Source organism: Schistocerca americana, chromosome 2 (genome assembly GCF_021461395.2).
Source record: "Schistocerca americana isolate TAMUIC-IGC-003095 chromosome 2, iqSchAmer2.1, whole genome shotgun sequence".
In the NCBI taxonomy this organism is placed as follows: Eukaryota; Metazoa; Arthropoda; class Insecta; order Orthoptera; family Acrididae; genus Schistocerca; species Schistocerca americana.
Genome location: NC_060120.1, coordinates 708661203 through 708676522, shown reverse-complemented (window position 1 = coordinate 708676522; position 15320 = coordinate 708661203).

Here is a 15320-nt window from a genome sequence, read left to right as displayed (position 1 = left end):
TGAAGCTTTCTAAATAAAACAAACGTTGACATTATACATCTTTATTCTACAGTATACATATTTATCTCTCAGCATAGTCACCCTGGCGACGAATACGCTCCCTCCAACGAGAGACCAGTTTGTTGATACTGTTAGTGTAGAATGTTTGACTTTGTTGACGGAACCACAACCTCACTTCTGCTTGCACCGCTTCATTACTACCAAAGCGAAGTCCTCGGAGGTGATCTTTAATTTCTGGAAACAGATGAAAATATGATGGGCCCACGTCGGGACTGTATGGAGGATGATTAGTGACAGTGAATCCAAGGCGTCGGATCATTAACGATTCTGTAGTGCTCGTGTGTGTTCTGTCATGGTCATGCTGAAGGAGAGAGTGCTCCATGCGTGGATTAACTCATCGAATTCAGAACTCGATTCACTACGCTGACCTTCACGCGTGGACCTGGTAGTGCTGCATACCGCCATGTTACACGCTATAACTATGAGCCCTCTAGCGGCAGACGGTTGCAAATACGTAGACAGGAAGAATAATGGTGTATAACGTCATTAACGTTTGTTTTGTTTAAAAATACTGAAGGGTTTTCACATAAAAAATGTTGAAGCATTACTTTTCATCACATCCTCGTATGTCCCACACAGGGTGTCCAAAGAAAGCGTTGAATATTTTGAGGTGCTAGTACTCTTAGAGACACAAGTAGGTCACATGGGTCTGGAAATGCATACTTTCTGGAATAAACACTTCTTTACGGGAACAATGCACCCTTCTGCCCTCCGGCGTAAAGAATGACGCCCCCTTTTGAAGTACAGCCGGTTGTTGCTGTACCTGCTGACGTGCATCGAAGACGCGACCGTGTAGTGCCCACACATCATTCGTATGCGTGGCGTACACCAATTCCTTCAAATGTCCCCATAACCAAAAGTGCAGGAGACTGACATGTGGAGAACGAGCAGGCCAATGAACCCCCACACCCCCGACCAATGCCGCCGCAATGAAATGTCTGCATCACAAGTTCGCACACATTGCAACGAAACTGTCTTGGTGCGCTATCATGTGTGAAGCCACATCTGTATTCGTTGCTACAATGGCACAGCCTCCAGCAAGGTAGGCAATATATTAATGAAAAAGTCCAGATAATGTGCCCCACGTAACCTTCATGGTAGCACGTATGGCAGTATTAATGTATTGCAAAGTACGTTGATTGGGACTCGGTTTGTTGAATTGCTTGGGGATTTACATAAGATCATACAAACTCGTTATGGAATTTCACAATACCGTATCTTATGACTCATGCCTCATCGGTAAATAAAATCTTGGATGTGAACAGTGGATTTGCGGCACACTTCTGCAACATCCATTGACAGAATTGCAGTCTGCTATGATGATCTTGTGGCCCAAGGGCCTGAAACTGATTCAGATGATGTGGATACAGCAACTGCTGGTCCCATGGGTTTCTTTGCCCAGACTTAGCACACACTGCTCCATGTCAGGCGTGTGGACTGTGCGGGACCTACCACAGTCAGTCTTCGAAGGTGAAAGCGACCTGCGTTCCTCAAACGCTGCAAAAGTCGGCCTAACAGCTTACGAGAGAAATTTTTGAGATTAGAGCAAATGGGCTCGCAAGCTATGTCCATTTGCTAAATCATATAAGAATATCGTATCCGCCATTTCACTTGTCGAGTATTCCATTGCTAACAAGGGATGAAAGAGAGATAATCTAAACGTACTACTCCATTTGTACGTACACTCAACGCAATAATAGTAAACACACAAGTGAATCCGCGTTTGGAAGAAGGTAAAACATCATCATACGTACCAGGGTTGACAGTACTGTACAATAACGCACACAAACACGACGAAAATTAATGTAGCCTACGACACGACTCTAATCACACAACTGTCTGCAGACCACCCAATGGTAGGTACAGTTCTGTGAAAAGACATAATATCCTGCAGACACATTTGACGAAGCGCCAAATATACAGGGTGGTCCATTGATACTGAAAGGGCCAAATATCTCACGAAATAAGCATCAAACTAAAAATTACAAAGAACGAAACTCTTCTAGCTTGAAGGGGGAAACTAGATGGCGCTATGGTTGACCCGCTAGATGGCGCTGCCATAGGTCAAACAGATATCAACTGCATTTTTTTAAACAGGAACCTCCATTTTTATTACATATTCGTGTAATACGTAAAGAAATATGAATGTTTTAGTTGGACCACTTTTTTCGTTTTGTGATAGATGGCGCTGTAATAGTCACAAACGTATAAGTACGTGGTTTCACGTAACATTCCGCCAGTGCGGACGGTATTTGCTTCATAATACATTACCCGTGTTAAAATGGACCGTTTACCAATTGCGAAAAAGTTCGATATCGTGTTGATGTATGGCTGTTGTGATCAAAATGCCCAACGGGAGTGAGCTATGTATGCTGCTCGGTATCCTGGACGACATCATCCAAGTGTCTGGGCAGTTCGCCGGATAGTTACGTTATTTAAGGAAACAGGAAGTGTTCAGCCATATGTGAAACGTCAACTACGACCTGCAACAAATGATGATGCCCAAGTAGGTGTTTTAGCTGCTGTCGCGGCTAATCCGTACACCTGTAGCAGACAAACTGCGCGAGAATCTGGAATCTCAAAAGCGTCGGTGTTGAGAATGCTACATCAACATCGATTTCACCCGTACCATATTTCTATGCACCAGGAATTGGATGGCGACGACTTTGAACGTAGTGTACAGTTCTGCCACTGGGCACAAGAGAAATTACGGGACGATGACAGATTTTTTGCACTCGTTCTATTTAGCGACGAAGCGTCATTCACCAACAGCGGTAACGTAAACCGGCATAATATGCACTACTGGACAACAGAAAGTCCACTATGGCTGCGACAAGTGGAACATCTGCGACCTTGGCGGGTTAATGTATGGTTCGGCATTATTGGGGGGAAGAATAATTGGCCTCCATTTTATCGACGGCAATCTGAATGGTGCAATGTATGCTGATTTCCTTCTTAATGTTCCACCGATGTTACTACAAAATGTTTCATTGCGTGATAGAATGGCGATGTACTTCCAGCATGATGGATGTCCGGCACATAGCTCGCGTGCGGTTGAAGCGGTATTGAATAGCGTATTTCATGACAGGTGGATTGGTCGTCGAAGTACCATACCATGGCCTGCACGTTCACCGGATCTGACGTCCCCGGATTTCTTTCTGTGGGGAAAGTTGCTATCGTGATCCACCCACAACGCCTGACAACATGCGTCAGCGCATTGTCAATCCATGTCCGAACATTACGGAAGGTGAACTACTCGCTGTTGAGGGGAATGTCGTTACATGTATTGCCAAATGCATTGAGGTTGGCGGACATCATTTTGAGCGTTTATTGCATTAATGTGGTATTTACAGGTAATTACGCTGTAACAGCATGCGTTCTCAGAAATGATACGTCCACAAAGGTACATGTATCACATTGGAACAACCGAAATAAAATGTTCAAACGTACCTACGTTCAGTATTTTAATTTAAAAAACCTACCTGTTACCAACTGTTCGTCTAAAATTGTGAGTCATATGTTTGTGACTATTACAACGTCATCTATCACAAAGGGAAAAAAGTGGCCCAACTAAAACATTCATATTTCTTTACGTACCACACGAATATCTAATAAAAATTGGGGTTCCTATTTTAAAAAACGCAGTTGATATCCGTTTGACCTATGGCAGCGCCACTTAGCGGCTCAACCATAGCGTTATCTGGTTTCCCCCTTTAAGCTAGACAAGTTTCGTTCTTTGTAGTTTTTTCGTTTGACGCTTATTTCGTGAGATATTTGGCCCTGTCACGATCAACGGATCACGCTGTATATCCGCAACCAAGTATCGCACATCCCTTCCTATAAACACCTGTTTGTCTCGGAAAGAATGCGTTTCCGGTCCCATGTTTATTGGACTTATCTTTCTTGATTCGATGAGTACTACCACATCTCAAAGCATTCGACATCTTTTTGGAACACCCTATATACTTGTAAAGACACCTAGTGTGAATGGAAAGACGAAAAACGACGGTCCTACATCAATCGAAAAAGCGAAAAGTGGTTTAGAGAGGAGCTCGTATTCCTTAGTACGGCAGCCCTCGAGTTGCTGTGTCTATCAGGAAGCCGCACTGCCAGGCTGAGCGGTGTTGACAGATTTCGACAGCGAGCCGCCACTGTCGGGCAAAGGTCGCAGGCGGGTCTGCCCGCTATCTACTGTTCTCACCACCCCCACCTTCCTGTCTCACTCGCACGATAAAGCTGTATTTAACGACGTATTATGTGTTCCTCCAAACCAGTTCCATGGTACCGCACAACTGTCAAGAAAAAAATACTGTAGGATGAGGATGCCGATGAAGGAATTTTTTTTTCGACATTAACGAGCGCGCGCTACGCGATTCAGACGAAAGTGAAACACACGGTCATGAACAATCTCTTTAGTGCCTCAGGTTCGGCACCCAGATCAGGCTAGGAGGACAAGCAATGGTGCCAGATTATTGCATCGATCTTGAGTCAGACTTCGGCTGCCATCTAGAGAATTACCTATTGTTTCGTTCGCTGCTTTCCATTGTACGGCTCAGTTATTTGTTTGCGCCCATTATCCGAAGGCTGACGTAGCGGAAATCATGTAAGCACGCTATTACAAAATCCCATCAAATAAAAAGTGTGTGTCCTGCCGATAAGAAACAACAATTGGGAAAAGCGGAATGCTTCCCAATGTGTGTGAATTTTGTGTCTCCATTTGTTAACCGTTGTAGAATGAAATATAATCATTCGTCACGTACTGCGTGAACCGATTTCTTCGTTCAGCGTGTGATGTCACAGGTGGACTGCTGGTTGAATGTCCATGCCGCGTCCTTAATACACTACACCAAAAATTCCCAGCCTCAGGTTCGGCACCCAGATTAGGCTAGGAGGACAAGCAACGGTGCGAGATATCGCCCGATGTTCCGATGATTCGAAAGAATAGTACCGTAAGTGCGCTCCTCTTTGGTCTGTCTGTTCTTGCTGCAGCCGCCGAAGGGGCAGAGCAGGGCCGTGGAAGAAGGCTTCAGCAAGGTGGTCTGTAACGTAAGGCAGTCGTGTTGATACCGCTCAGCAATCGTCACAGAAGGGAGCGGCTGCAAGGAACAAGACAAATTGTGCAGTGATCTGCACATCAGTGGGCGATTGCAATTTTCACCGATTAGTCACAGTTAACTTGGTAAACCTACTGCAGATGTGTTTTGATATGGTAAGAAGCTTTAACCTGTCATCATGCGTCAAACATTGGTCAAGGAAACCATTTCAAATCGGTCGTTCCTCGCATTATGGTAGGGAACTAGATGCTGTAGATCCTATCTGTTAGAGAATCGCGGTTCTTTTCAACCGATTTCCGGAAAAACTGACAACAGGAGAGAGGGGCTCACAATTGGGAATAAATCGAAGAAACGGATTACTGTTTTGGCATTTGCCTGAAAGCCAAGGGAAACCTCCCAAAATCCTGGTCCAGAAACGTAGGATTGAAAATACGGTTAATTTATTTCTGGAAAAAGGTTCTCCGTTGTCCCAGAAAAAATTAAAATTTGTGTATGATGTGCGTCGGCTGTGTCACTCAAAGGAGCGGTATCTTATGTGTAACGCAACGACCTACGAGCATTTGAATAACCAATCTGGCGGAAAAATTACGTGCTTGATGATAGGTGGCAGGAAACCCAGGAGAAAAATGAAACGAAGATCGTACAATATTCCACCAGAAGGAAGAGCTGACAAAGAGCACGATGGGGCAACACCGTGTTGGTTGACCTGACTGCGTTGATTAGAACGCACAAAAGCAAGGCAGGACGAAGAAAGTAAATTATTTGTTGTTTATTTGAGGAGGGAGATATATACAGTTGATAGCTCTTTGAGCCTGCTGCAAACGAAGTAGTCTACCGAAACTCGAGGCCTATTCTGCTGCTTCAGCCTATGCCAATTAAAAGTAGGACAGATCCTGTATTCGTTCAACTTGTACGGACATTCATGCAACCAGTACCAATGGTTTCAGTACGCTTCCTTCAATTCATTAGGAGGTTGAATCTTATTCCTCTCTTAGTGTCATATCTCAATACAGAAAACGAACGTGCGAGTTTTTACGACTTCAATACGTTTCGTGTGTAACGTGCGTTTTCTGACTTCTTGAACTCTCTGATACTGAAGGAACACTTGTGGCTAGTAAGCACAGGAATTGTTATCAGTCAACATCAGCTGTTGAATAAAGGAATTATCTAGTGAATGTGCTATTTGAAATTGTACGAAAATATGATAGCAGGACGTAACTATTGTTTTCCGTGAACTCGCTGTGTCCATTTGTCAATGATTGTTGACAGCACAGGTAAGATTATTTTAGTCTAGCTCTATGTCATATTACGGTAAACGAAAACTAGCGCTAATACGTTAAAGCACTAAAAAAAGGAAAATCTTTTATGGATGTTCTGATGATTTTGTTGCAAAATAATTATTTCTTGGACTGTAGTTTTGTGGCTCCTACGACAATAAACTAGAACTAGAAGTTCTTTCTTAGCTGTTCATTCTTGTGGTAAATGGCCAACGAAGTCCTATGACATAATTCATGCCAAACACTACACAATATTTTCTAAGAAGCAATCGTATGAAACGTAGACAGGAGAGGAAATACAAGAAAGTATGTTGTCTTATGACTGAGTTGAGTAAGCTGTACAGAACAAATATATTACATGTGAAACCTTGATGAAGTAGGAGTAGGGTAAGGGTCCAGTACTCCCGAACGAATTAGAAAAATTTGAACAAGCGTCTGGATACTTAGATAATCTGGATACTTAGATAATCTGGATATTTAGATAATACGAAACAAACACAAACAATGTTGAAAAGGCGCCGATGATGACATAAGACAACCAATGAAATTAATAATAACAATGTTATAAATGACGGCAAATGCAAATTGAACAGTAACCGAACTCAGATGTAAGTACGGCGCTCCGTTGCACTCGTATACACACATAAGCCAAAATATTATGTCCACATGCTGAATAATGTGTTCGCCATCCTTGGAATGTAACACAGTTGCAATTCTGTGTATTGTATATTAGACAAGACCTTCTTAAGTTTTCGGAGATATGTGACATCAGCTGTCTAAGCAAGGGTAACACAATTCACGTAAATTACGTGACGGTGGTTTGTGGGCGTGGAGCTGGCATCTGATGGCGTCCCAGATGCCCTCAAATCACTGCAGTATGATCCACGGTTTGTGTCACTTTCTGTTAAAGCTTGCAACAGTTGCAATTTGTAGGGTGTGACTGGAAGATGCCAAGAAAGACATCGATCCTGAAGGGATGTAGGCGGTCCGCTTCGACTACTACGATACGTCCCATAGACGCCCAGGTGAACGTTCCCCCCCAGCATAATACAGTTTGTTTATAAATTGGTTATACAAAAGTAACTTTTAATTGTGAAAAAGGGAAAAAATTACAGAAATGTTTGATACAACACTGAATGTAGCGTATCTTCAATTTGTTCAAAATGGTTCAAATGGTTCTGAGCACTATGGGACTTAACATCTATGGTCATCAGTCCCCTAGAACTAAGAATTACTTAAACCTAACTAACCTAAGGACATCACACAACACCCAGCCATCACGAGGCAAAGAAAATCCCTGACCCCGCCGGGAATCGAACCCGGGATTAATGTGGCTACCTTTTGTAAAACGGCAAATGTCCCATTGTAATCAGGTTCTTATCAAATCCTATGAAGCAAATCTTGATACACGGTGCCAACTGCTTGTATTATCCGTTGTCGGAGCTCGTTGGTGTTTCCTGGATGCGGGGGAACAAACATTCTACCAGTAATGCAGCCCCATACACAGAAGTCAGTTGGGATTAAATCACGTGATCGTGGTGGCCAGAACATTGTTCCACCATGGCCGGCCAGTGTGGCCGAGCGGTTCTAGGTGCTTCAGTCTGGAACTGCGCGACCGCTACGGTCACAGGTTCGAATCCTGCCTCGGGCATGGATGTGTGTGATGTCCTTAGTTTAGTTAGGTTTAAGTAGTTCTGAGTTCCAGGGGACTGATGACCTCAAATGTTAAGTCCCATAGTGCTCAGAGCCATTTGAACCATTTGTTCCAACGTGTCCAATCCAAGTTGGCACATTCCTACGGAGATACACGACAACTTCACGAGGGTTGGTGAGCCATTTCTCTGGAAAATAAATTCTGAGGCATTATATAATGTTCAAGCACTTGCAGGTACAGTATGACAGTTACAGTTAACTTGGCAAAAGGAAAGAACCATAAATCTTGTTACTGCTTACTGGGAAAAAACCACTTAGCTTAGGCGAGCCCCGTACATCTTCGGTTACGTGACGTGATTTCTGTCCATCCCACATCCTAACATTACGATGATTCGTTTTATCGCAGATTCTGAAAGTGGCTTCGTCACTGAACGTAATTTTATTAAGAAAATCATCTTCAGTCGCATGTTTCTAACCACTTCTACACAAAACTTTTCGTTTTGCTGTGTCACTTTCTGTTAAAGCTTGCAACAGTTGCAATTTGTAGGGTTTGAATGAGAGGCGTTTCCGTAATATGTTCCACACTGTAACACTAGGCATATTCAATTCAAGGCCGGCACGTGGCGTTAATTTACCCGGACTAGGAAGGTAAGTCTGCTGAGCTGTCCAACAGCTGCGTCAGAGACAGCTAGCCGACCCTGACCCGGCGTACTATGTGATACACAGCCAGTTCCGGTCAAATGATCGCACTAATTAATAACAGTTTGTCTTATAGGTGGTAGCTTGCAATATTTACTCCTGAATTGTCTCTGAACTGTAGAAGTGGATCTGGGTTCATGAAACCATAAAGAATACTGCACACGCTCTGCACCGTTATACGACTAAATGATGACTGTTGAAATAACTCATTCGCGCATGCCACCTCGTGAGAACGTCGGGAACTAACAGTATTAGAAGGAACAGAACTTGAAGATATACTGTATTCATTGCTGCATCTAATATTTCTGTAATATACTTACCCTTTCCATAACTAATTGCGCAATAGCAATGGTTGAAGTCGTTGGGGCAACACGTAGGGGATCAGCTGCAGAGCACCATGTTCAACAATGTGCGCTGAACACTGTGCCCCGAAACACTTGTACCTGCCCCATAATGGTATTCCGTCGTCAGAGCTGCCGTAGATCGCCGTCTATCCTGCTTTCAGGGCAGGCAAATCTCTGACTTCCTTGTTCTGTGATGAGGCGTGGCCGTCCAACACCTTGTCGCTTATTCACGGTTTCACCGTCCTTCATCCACTTACCATAGATACTCATGGCAGTAACACGCGAACACCCGACCAACCTAGCTGCTCCAAGACTCATTCTGAAAACATCCCCCAGGCCGTGGCTAAGCCATGTCTCCACAATATCCTCTCTTCCAGCGGCCAAAACTGACTTTCTTGGTAGGCAAAAAGCGTGAAGCGGCGTATAAACTGTTTCAATTAGTGCTGAGATGGAGGTACTGGACCCCAAGCACCTGATGGTTGGAGAGTTGCGTATCACAACCGAAGCGATAGTGGAAAAAGTGAAAATTAGTCATGGAACAATTTTCAACATCTTGCACATCATGAGCGTGAGAAAGGGCGACATCTCCTGGCTACTGTGACAGCTCACCACCATTTCAATATCCAACCAAACCGAGGTTCCAGTAGAAGTGTTCAGCTGCATCAGGTCCATTCAGACGACTTCTGTAGCCGCCTAATTACTATGTACGGTTGTTGGGTATATTTCTATGGCTCCTCAGGCATAGTAGCGAAGCGAGCCAACGTGTGGATTCGGAACCGTCCGTCAAGGTGAATACGCAACCATCAACTGAGTGTTTTTTGGGATTATCATAGTATGGTGGTAACAGTTTATTCTCGTAAGGACCAAATCGTCACAGGAGTGTACTGCCCAAGGATACGGCAGTATTTTTGTCCCACGACAACACTCTGCCTGATTCTAGAGATAACACAGTCATATATGGAGCAACTTTGAGGTACCAGTAACGACGGGCTAATTTTTGACCCTAGGCGATTCCCTATCTCTCAAAATCAGGCTGCTATAACTAAGGTCTCTAGGTCGTCCATCGTTGGCGAAAATGCGTCGGTTTGATGGAAGAGCATATAGAGAAGAAATGATAACCTCGCGATGTTCCATGATCGTAGCTTGGCACCTTGTAACTGCACTCGAACGCCCCTTAATGGTAAGCCACGGCAGAAGTGCTGAGCGGGCGCCTGTGATGTAGACAGCCGGTGGTACAGGTTTTGAAAACGACGCAGGCAGACGACGCGCTTCCGGCTGCAGGGCACACAGTGTCACGCACGGCCCGCGTGCTGCTGCTGCTGCGGCGGCGGCTGCGGCAGACGGTCAAGGCTGGTTACATCAAGGCCGAAATGCAGCACAACGCCCAGTACACTCACCGCAGAAGACTGTATCGCCCGAAAGAGATTGGTTCAAATGGCTCTGACCACTATGGGACTTAAAACATCTGTGGTCATCAGTCCCCTAGAACCTAGAACTACTTAAACCTAACTAACCTAAGGACATCACACACATCTATGCCCGAGGCAAGATTCGAACCCTCGACCGTACCAGCAGCGCGCTTCCGGACTGAAGCGCCGAAAGAGATTGTTCCGACTAAAGTAATTTTCTGATTGTATTGGTCTGCTGACCACACACAGCGAAAAAAAAAGAATTCGTGGACGTTAGACCTGAAATGCCTATAACTCTGACTAAAGGCAGAATAATCGTTTCATGTGAATTTTTCTAAGAAAGGAAAAAAGAGAGGTTTACAATAAGACCATACCAGGTAGAGCATAAGCTCATGTAGGAGAGATGGAGCACGAAATCAGGAGTGGTCTTTTCAATGAAACAATTACTGAGTTCGGCTTAATCGGTTTAGTGGAACCACACAACCTAGACCTGTATGTCCGAACTGGGAAATCAACCACTTAAAGCTTTGCTTGATACGAATTTCACATTGTGCACTTCTCAACATTTATAGTCATAATGTCTGTACCTTCACATTACAGTGACCTTCAGACATATATGTGGATTCCGTGACTTATGGAATTTTGGATCGGTCCTGCAGGCGTACTCGGAGGGCTGAACTTGCGTACTTGCTTCGGCGGTGCATATACCAAGTTAATTAAACGATACGAAGAAGGTTAGTGTAGCCCCTGCGCAAGGATGATCATTTTAAAAAATTAAAAAAAATAAAAAAACTGGTTAACGTGACCTCGCGATGAGCCTAAATACGGGTTCGAGTCCCGGTCTGGCACAGATTTTCATTTGTCACAAATAACTGACGTCAGTCCTGATTCCCAAAATAAGAATCCATTTCGCTACGATTCATTTTTATGAAAGCTGTAACTAAGCCAAGTTTCACACAAATAAGAACACAGACTACGTAACATATTTTCTGGCCGTGTTCGCCAGAGCCAGTCACCGGTGTTTGGGTGAAGTATGCTTTCTCCAGCTGGAGATCTCGGTCCAGCCTTTCTGTAATCCTTCTAAAAGTCCTGGTGGTTTTAGTAGGATGGGAAATGTTTCAGGTATCTGTTGGAAACAAAGGCCCTACTGGGAGCAGCATTTTTTGGTGGAGTGATATGAGCGAAAGCGGGAATTGACCGATGACACTGCCTGAATATGGCTACTAAGTCTGATTGGCCAAAAGGCTTGAATGCTAATACGTGAAATTATACTTTATCACTTAGTGATACGTTCCCATCGATATCTTTTTCGTAAGCTGGCAGCTGTTCTGTGATCTGGAATTCTTTGGAACGGTGTTTCTGGATGGGTGGCCGGGAGTGTCAGTGGTAACTTTGGTGAGCCTTGGGTGTTTCTAGTAACTGTATCTACACCCTGTTAGGATGTCACATTAGGTTGTTTTGGTTATTAATCCTCTGAGTTGGCACTTGATTTATTTGGAAAATTGATTTGCGTTCTTGAATGGTAAAAGGAAAAGGAGACAGAAGTGGTACCTTAACTTCAATGTATCTATTTAAGATGCTATCCTATGTATGTTAGTATTGTTTCTCTGTTTTAAAGCTCTTATACCTCATTGTACTCTACCCATGTAAAAGTGGTGTCTTCCGACGCAGAACGTAAATACCGGCTTCTGACCAACTTTTCAAGCCGAACTTTTGGCGTCCTTCGTCGGCAAACACTTGGTTGTAATTTAAACTACTTTGCGTTACTAATGTTTTTAAAAGATGTCCAATCTCTTTTAGGGCGCATTTAAATAATTCTTTATATTGTTACTTATTGGCGCCTCTAAACTTTTTTGCATTATTGGTGTTTTGACCATAATTTGGTAAGTGGTCTCTTCTGTTTTTGGGTGCATTTAAATAACTCCTTCATATTATTCCTTATTGCCGCCTTCCTAATATTTTGATTAGGGGGAGGGGGATGCGTTACAGTACAGTAACTGTATTATTCCAATAAATGGGCTCAGGTTACCAGTGTATCCTTGATGTAAATTTGCTGTACTGTAATGAAACCGTTTACTTATTCTGCTGAGTCTGGTCGCAGTAGTCCCGGTTCCCTGCATCCTTTACCATCTCAAGTAGACAAGAATGAATTCTATCTTTTGCAACTCAATGTTTTATGTGAATGTACCAAATATGTTTCGTTTGTTCATGCTAGGCATTTTCAGTGGGACCACTGAAATAAAACATTAAGCTGAAAAATATGGAATTGTTTGCTATCGATATGGTGAAGTAAACTGAAGCAGGAGATGAGGGAAAATGGCTGCAAATTTAACAGTATAAATACGCAGATTGTTTCTGGAGCTCCCGACATCGATGAGAAATTTACTGAAAGCCCAGCCTTGTGGAGTTGAGTTGCAAGACGTGAGACCTGTAGGGGGTGTTGGTTTTTGACTGAAGTGATCCTTCGTGAGTAAAAGCTACTTTTCACATACAAAATGATTACAAGGATCAGAAGTACAATACCGTGTGCAGACGCGGAATTCTCTGCAGCCCTTTTCCGGTTCTCTACGTGAGTGTTGCCTTTTAATGAGCATGTCAATGGGCAATAGGTAGACGCATCTTTTATCAGGAAGTGGATCCGTTAACTAACTGAAGCTAAAGTTAACTGACGTTTAACTGAAGCAAATAAATTTCATTTGTTTCCATGGAAATTTGAGTGTTCTGTTTTGCGTGTGTCTTGATGTACTGGCGTTGGACCGTATTACTGTTTTGTGTTTGTGGCGATTATCGATTAGAATTAGTAATGGCCAGCTGGAGGCGGCGTATGAAATGTTAGCGGTTTACATATTGCAGTGCAGTGGGTAAATCTCTGAATCTTTCTGAAACTAGTCTGATTGCTCTACGGCTTCGTAGCAGTGAGAAGTTTGATACTGCCTCGTGAGTTAAATTGAGGCCGGCGACCACTATTTAGAATGATTCAATGTGTGAATGGAATTTCGCACGACACCACGTAAACTCCGAGAACGGGCGAATAGAACGTTTCAACTACTAACAACCAAGATTAGACTTCTGCCCACATCTGGAAAATATCATATGGCTGTTTAGTTTCTTTTATATGTTGTATCTGGTTGCTGCTGGGACTATTCGTTTATTATTTACCATTTTCGAAGTCCAAAAGTAAAGTCCCTAAACAATAGAATACGGTCACAATAAAGACATGTTAAATATTGAAAAGGATATGGTCAGTCATTCATGCCTTTGAGCCTATATTTCGTTTTAATTTTCTGGTTTTCATTACTTTAGCCTTTCCCCCTTTGAATATGATTATTCTGAAACTGTGACAATCCATAATTAGCTTCAGATTTAGAAAGTGACTCCTTCCTGCTACTGAAAACCGTGTTTTTTTGTTTTACGGGAATGGTGTAATGTATTCGAGAAGAAAATGAGATTTATGTAGCTCGTGGAGACAGCGATTTACCTAAGCTCCCGCAGCATTTCAACTCCAGCATAAGTATGTGGAGTACAGCGACCGTTAATACTAATTAACACTTGTTTACACAGACTACATAAGAGATATCTACATAAGCTGTGATTGGCGTTGTTAATCTCTTCATACGTTCGTTATACTCTGCTACAGTACAATCTATTCTCTCGGGGAATCGCAAGCAAACAGTTTGTCGTCACTACTTTCGTTTTAAAAAAATATTAATAAAATAAAATAAAATGTGCTTCAGTTGTGTTGATTTCACTCCAAGGACGTACCTTTAAAACGCTTCAAGGTATCGAAACACAGGCGTAGCTAGGGCGTAATTTGACAAATACTGAGTAGTATCGAAGCAGCTGTATGAAGCAATAAATACATTTTATTATTTTATTAAATATTCGTATCGTGGTAATTCTCCATGATAATGCAAGCTATCGAGAATCACTGTCGCGGTCAGTAAAGCAACCGACTGTCGAAGAAACAGCAGAATGACACAGCCGTAGCTGATAAAGTAGTGTCTACTGAAACCAAAGATTACTTTGCACCAACACTGACACGTGACTCCAGCGTCTTTGTTTTCGTTACTATGTATAATATGGCAAATAAACCTATTCAGTTTCTCCGCCTCATCTTTCTATGTTTCTGTACTTTATGTGTTGCTGACGTTCAGTATAGCGGTGAGCAAGGTTCGAGTAGACTGTCCTATATAAATATCGCCTTATTCCCTTGCAATACTGTTGTTACCTGGGACTCTGAGGCAATGGCTATCCTGCACAGGGCGCAACGTCTCTGGTTTTCTTAGGCGTCCGAAAGAGTTTGTACTCCAACATCAGTTTAAACCTCATCCACTTCACTTGGCGTTGTTTCACAGAACGGAAAGATAGCCATCTGCTAATTTTGTGGTGTTGCTTGAATAGATATAGATTTGCTTTTTCCGGAGAGATCAGACTATTTTATGTTCCCGATAGTCATTCTGTCTGAGCACAGAGCTTAGATGATTAATGCCACGGCCAATATGTTCTCCCACGATATGCTTTTAGCTTTGTATCAGAGTCTTCGGCAAAGCTCTCTTTTGGAGAGGAAGACAGAAATTCTAAACGTTCACTTAATGCTCTGTGTGAGTAGGTTTACAGCACAAAGAGCGCCCAAGCCAACCGTCTAACTTCCGATCAACTTGAGCACCTAAGCAGAGTAACTGTCTTTCCTTCTCTATTTCCACAGCGAACTTCACGCTGAGATTTATGTTGCTGGTGTTAACAGTGAATTCCTGCAATATTTCCTACCAATGACGCCAGAACAAAAATGTTTTCGTCAGCATGACAATAATAGCAGGACGGCAC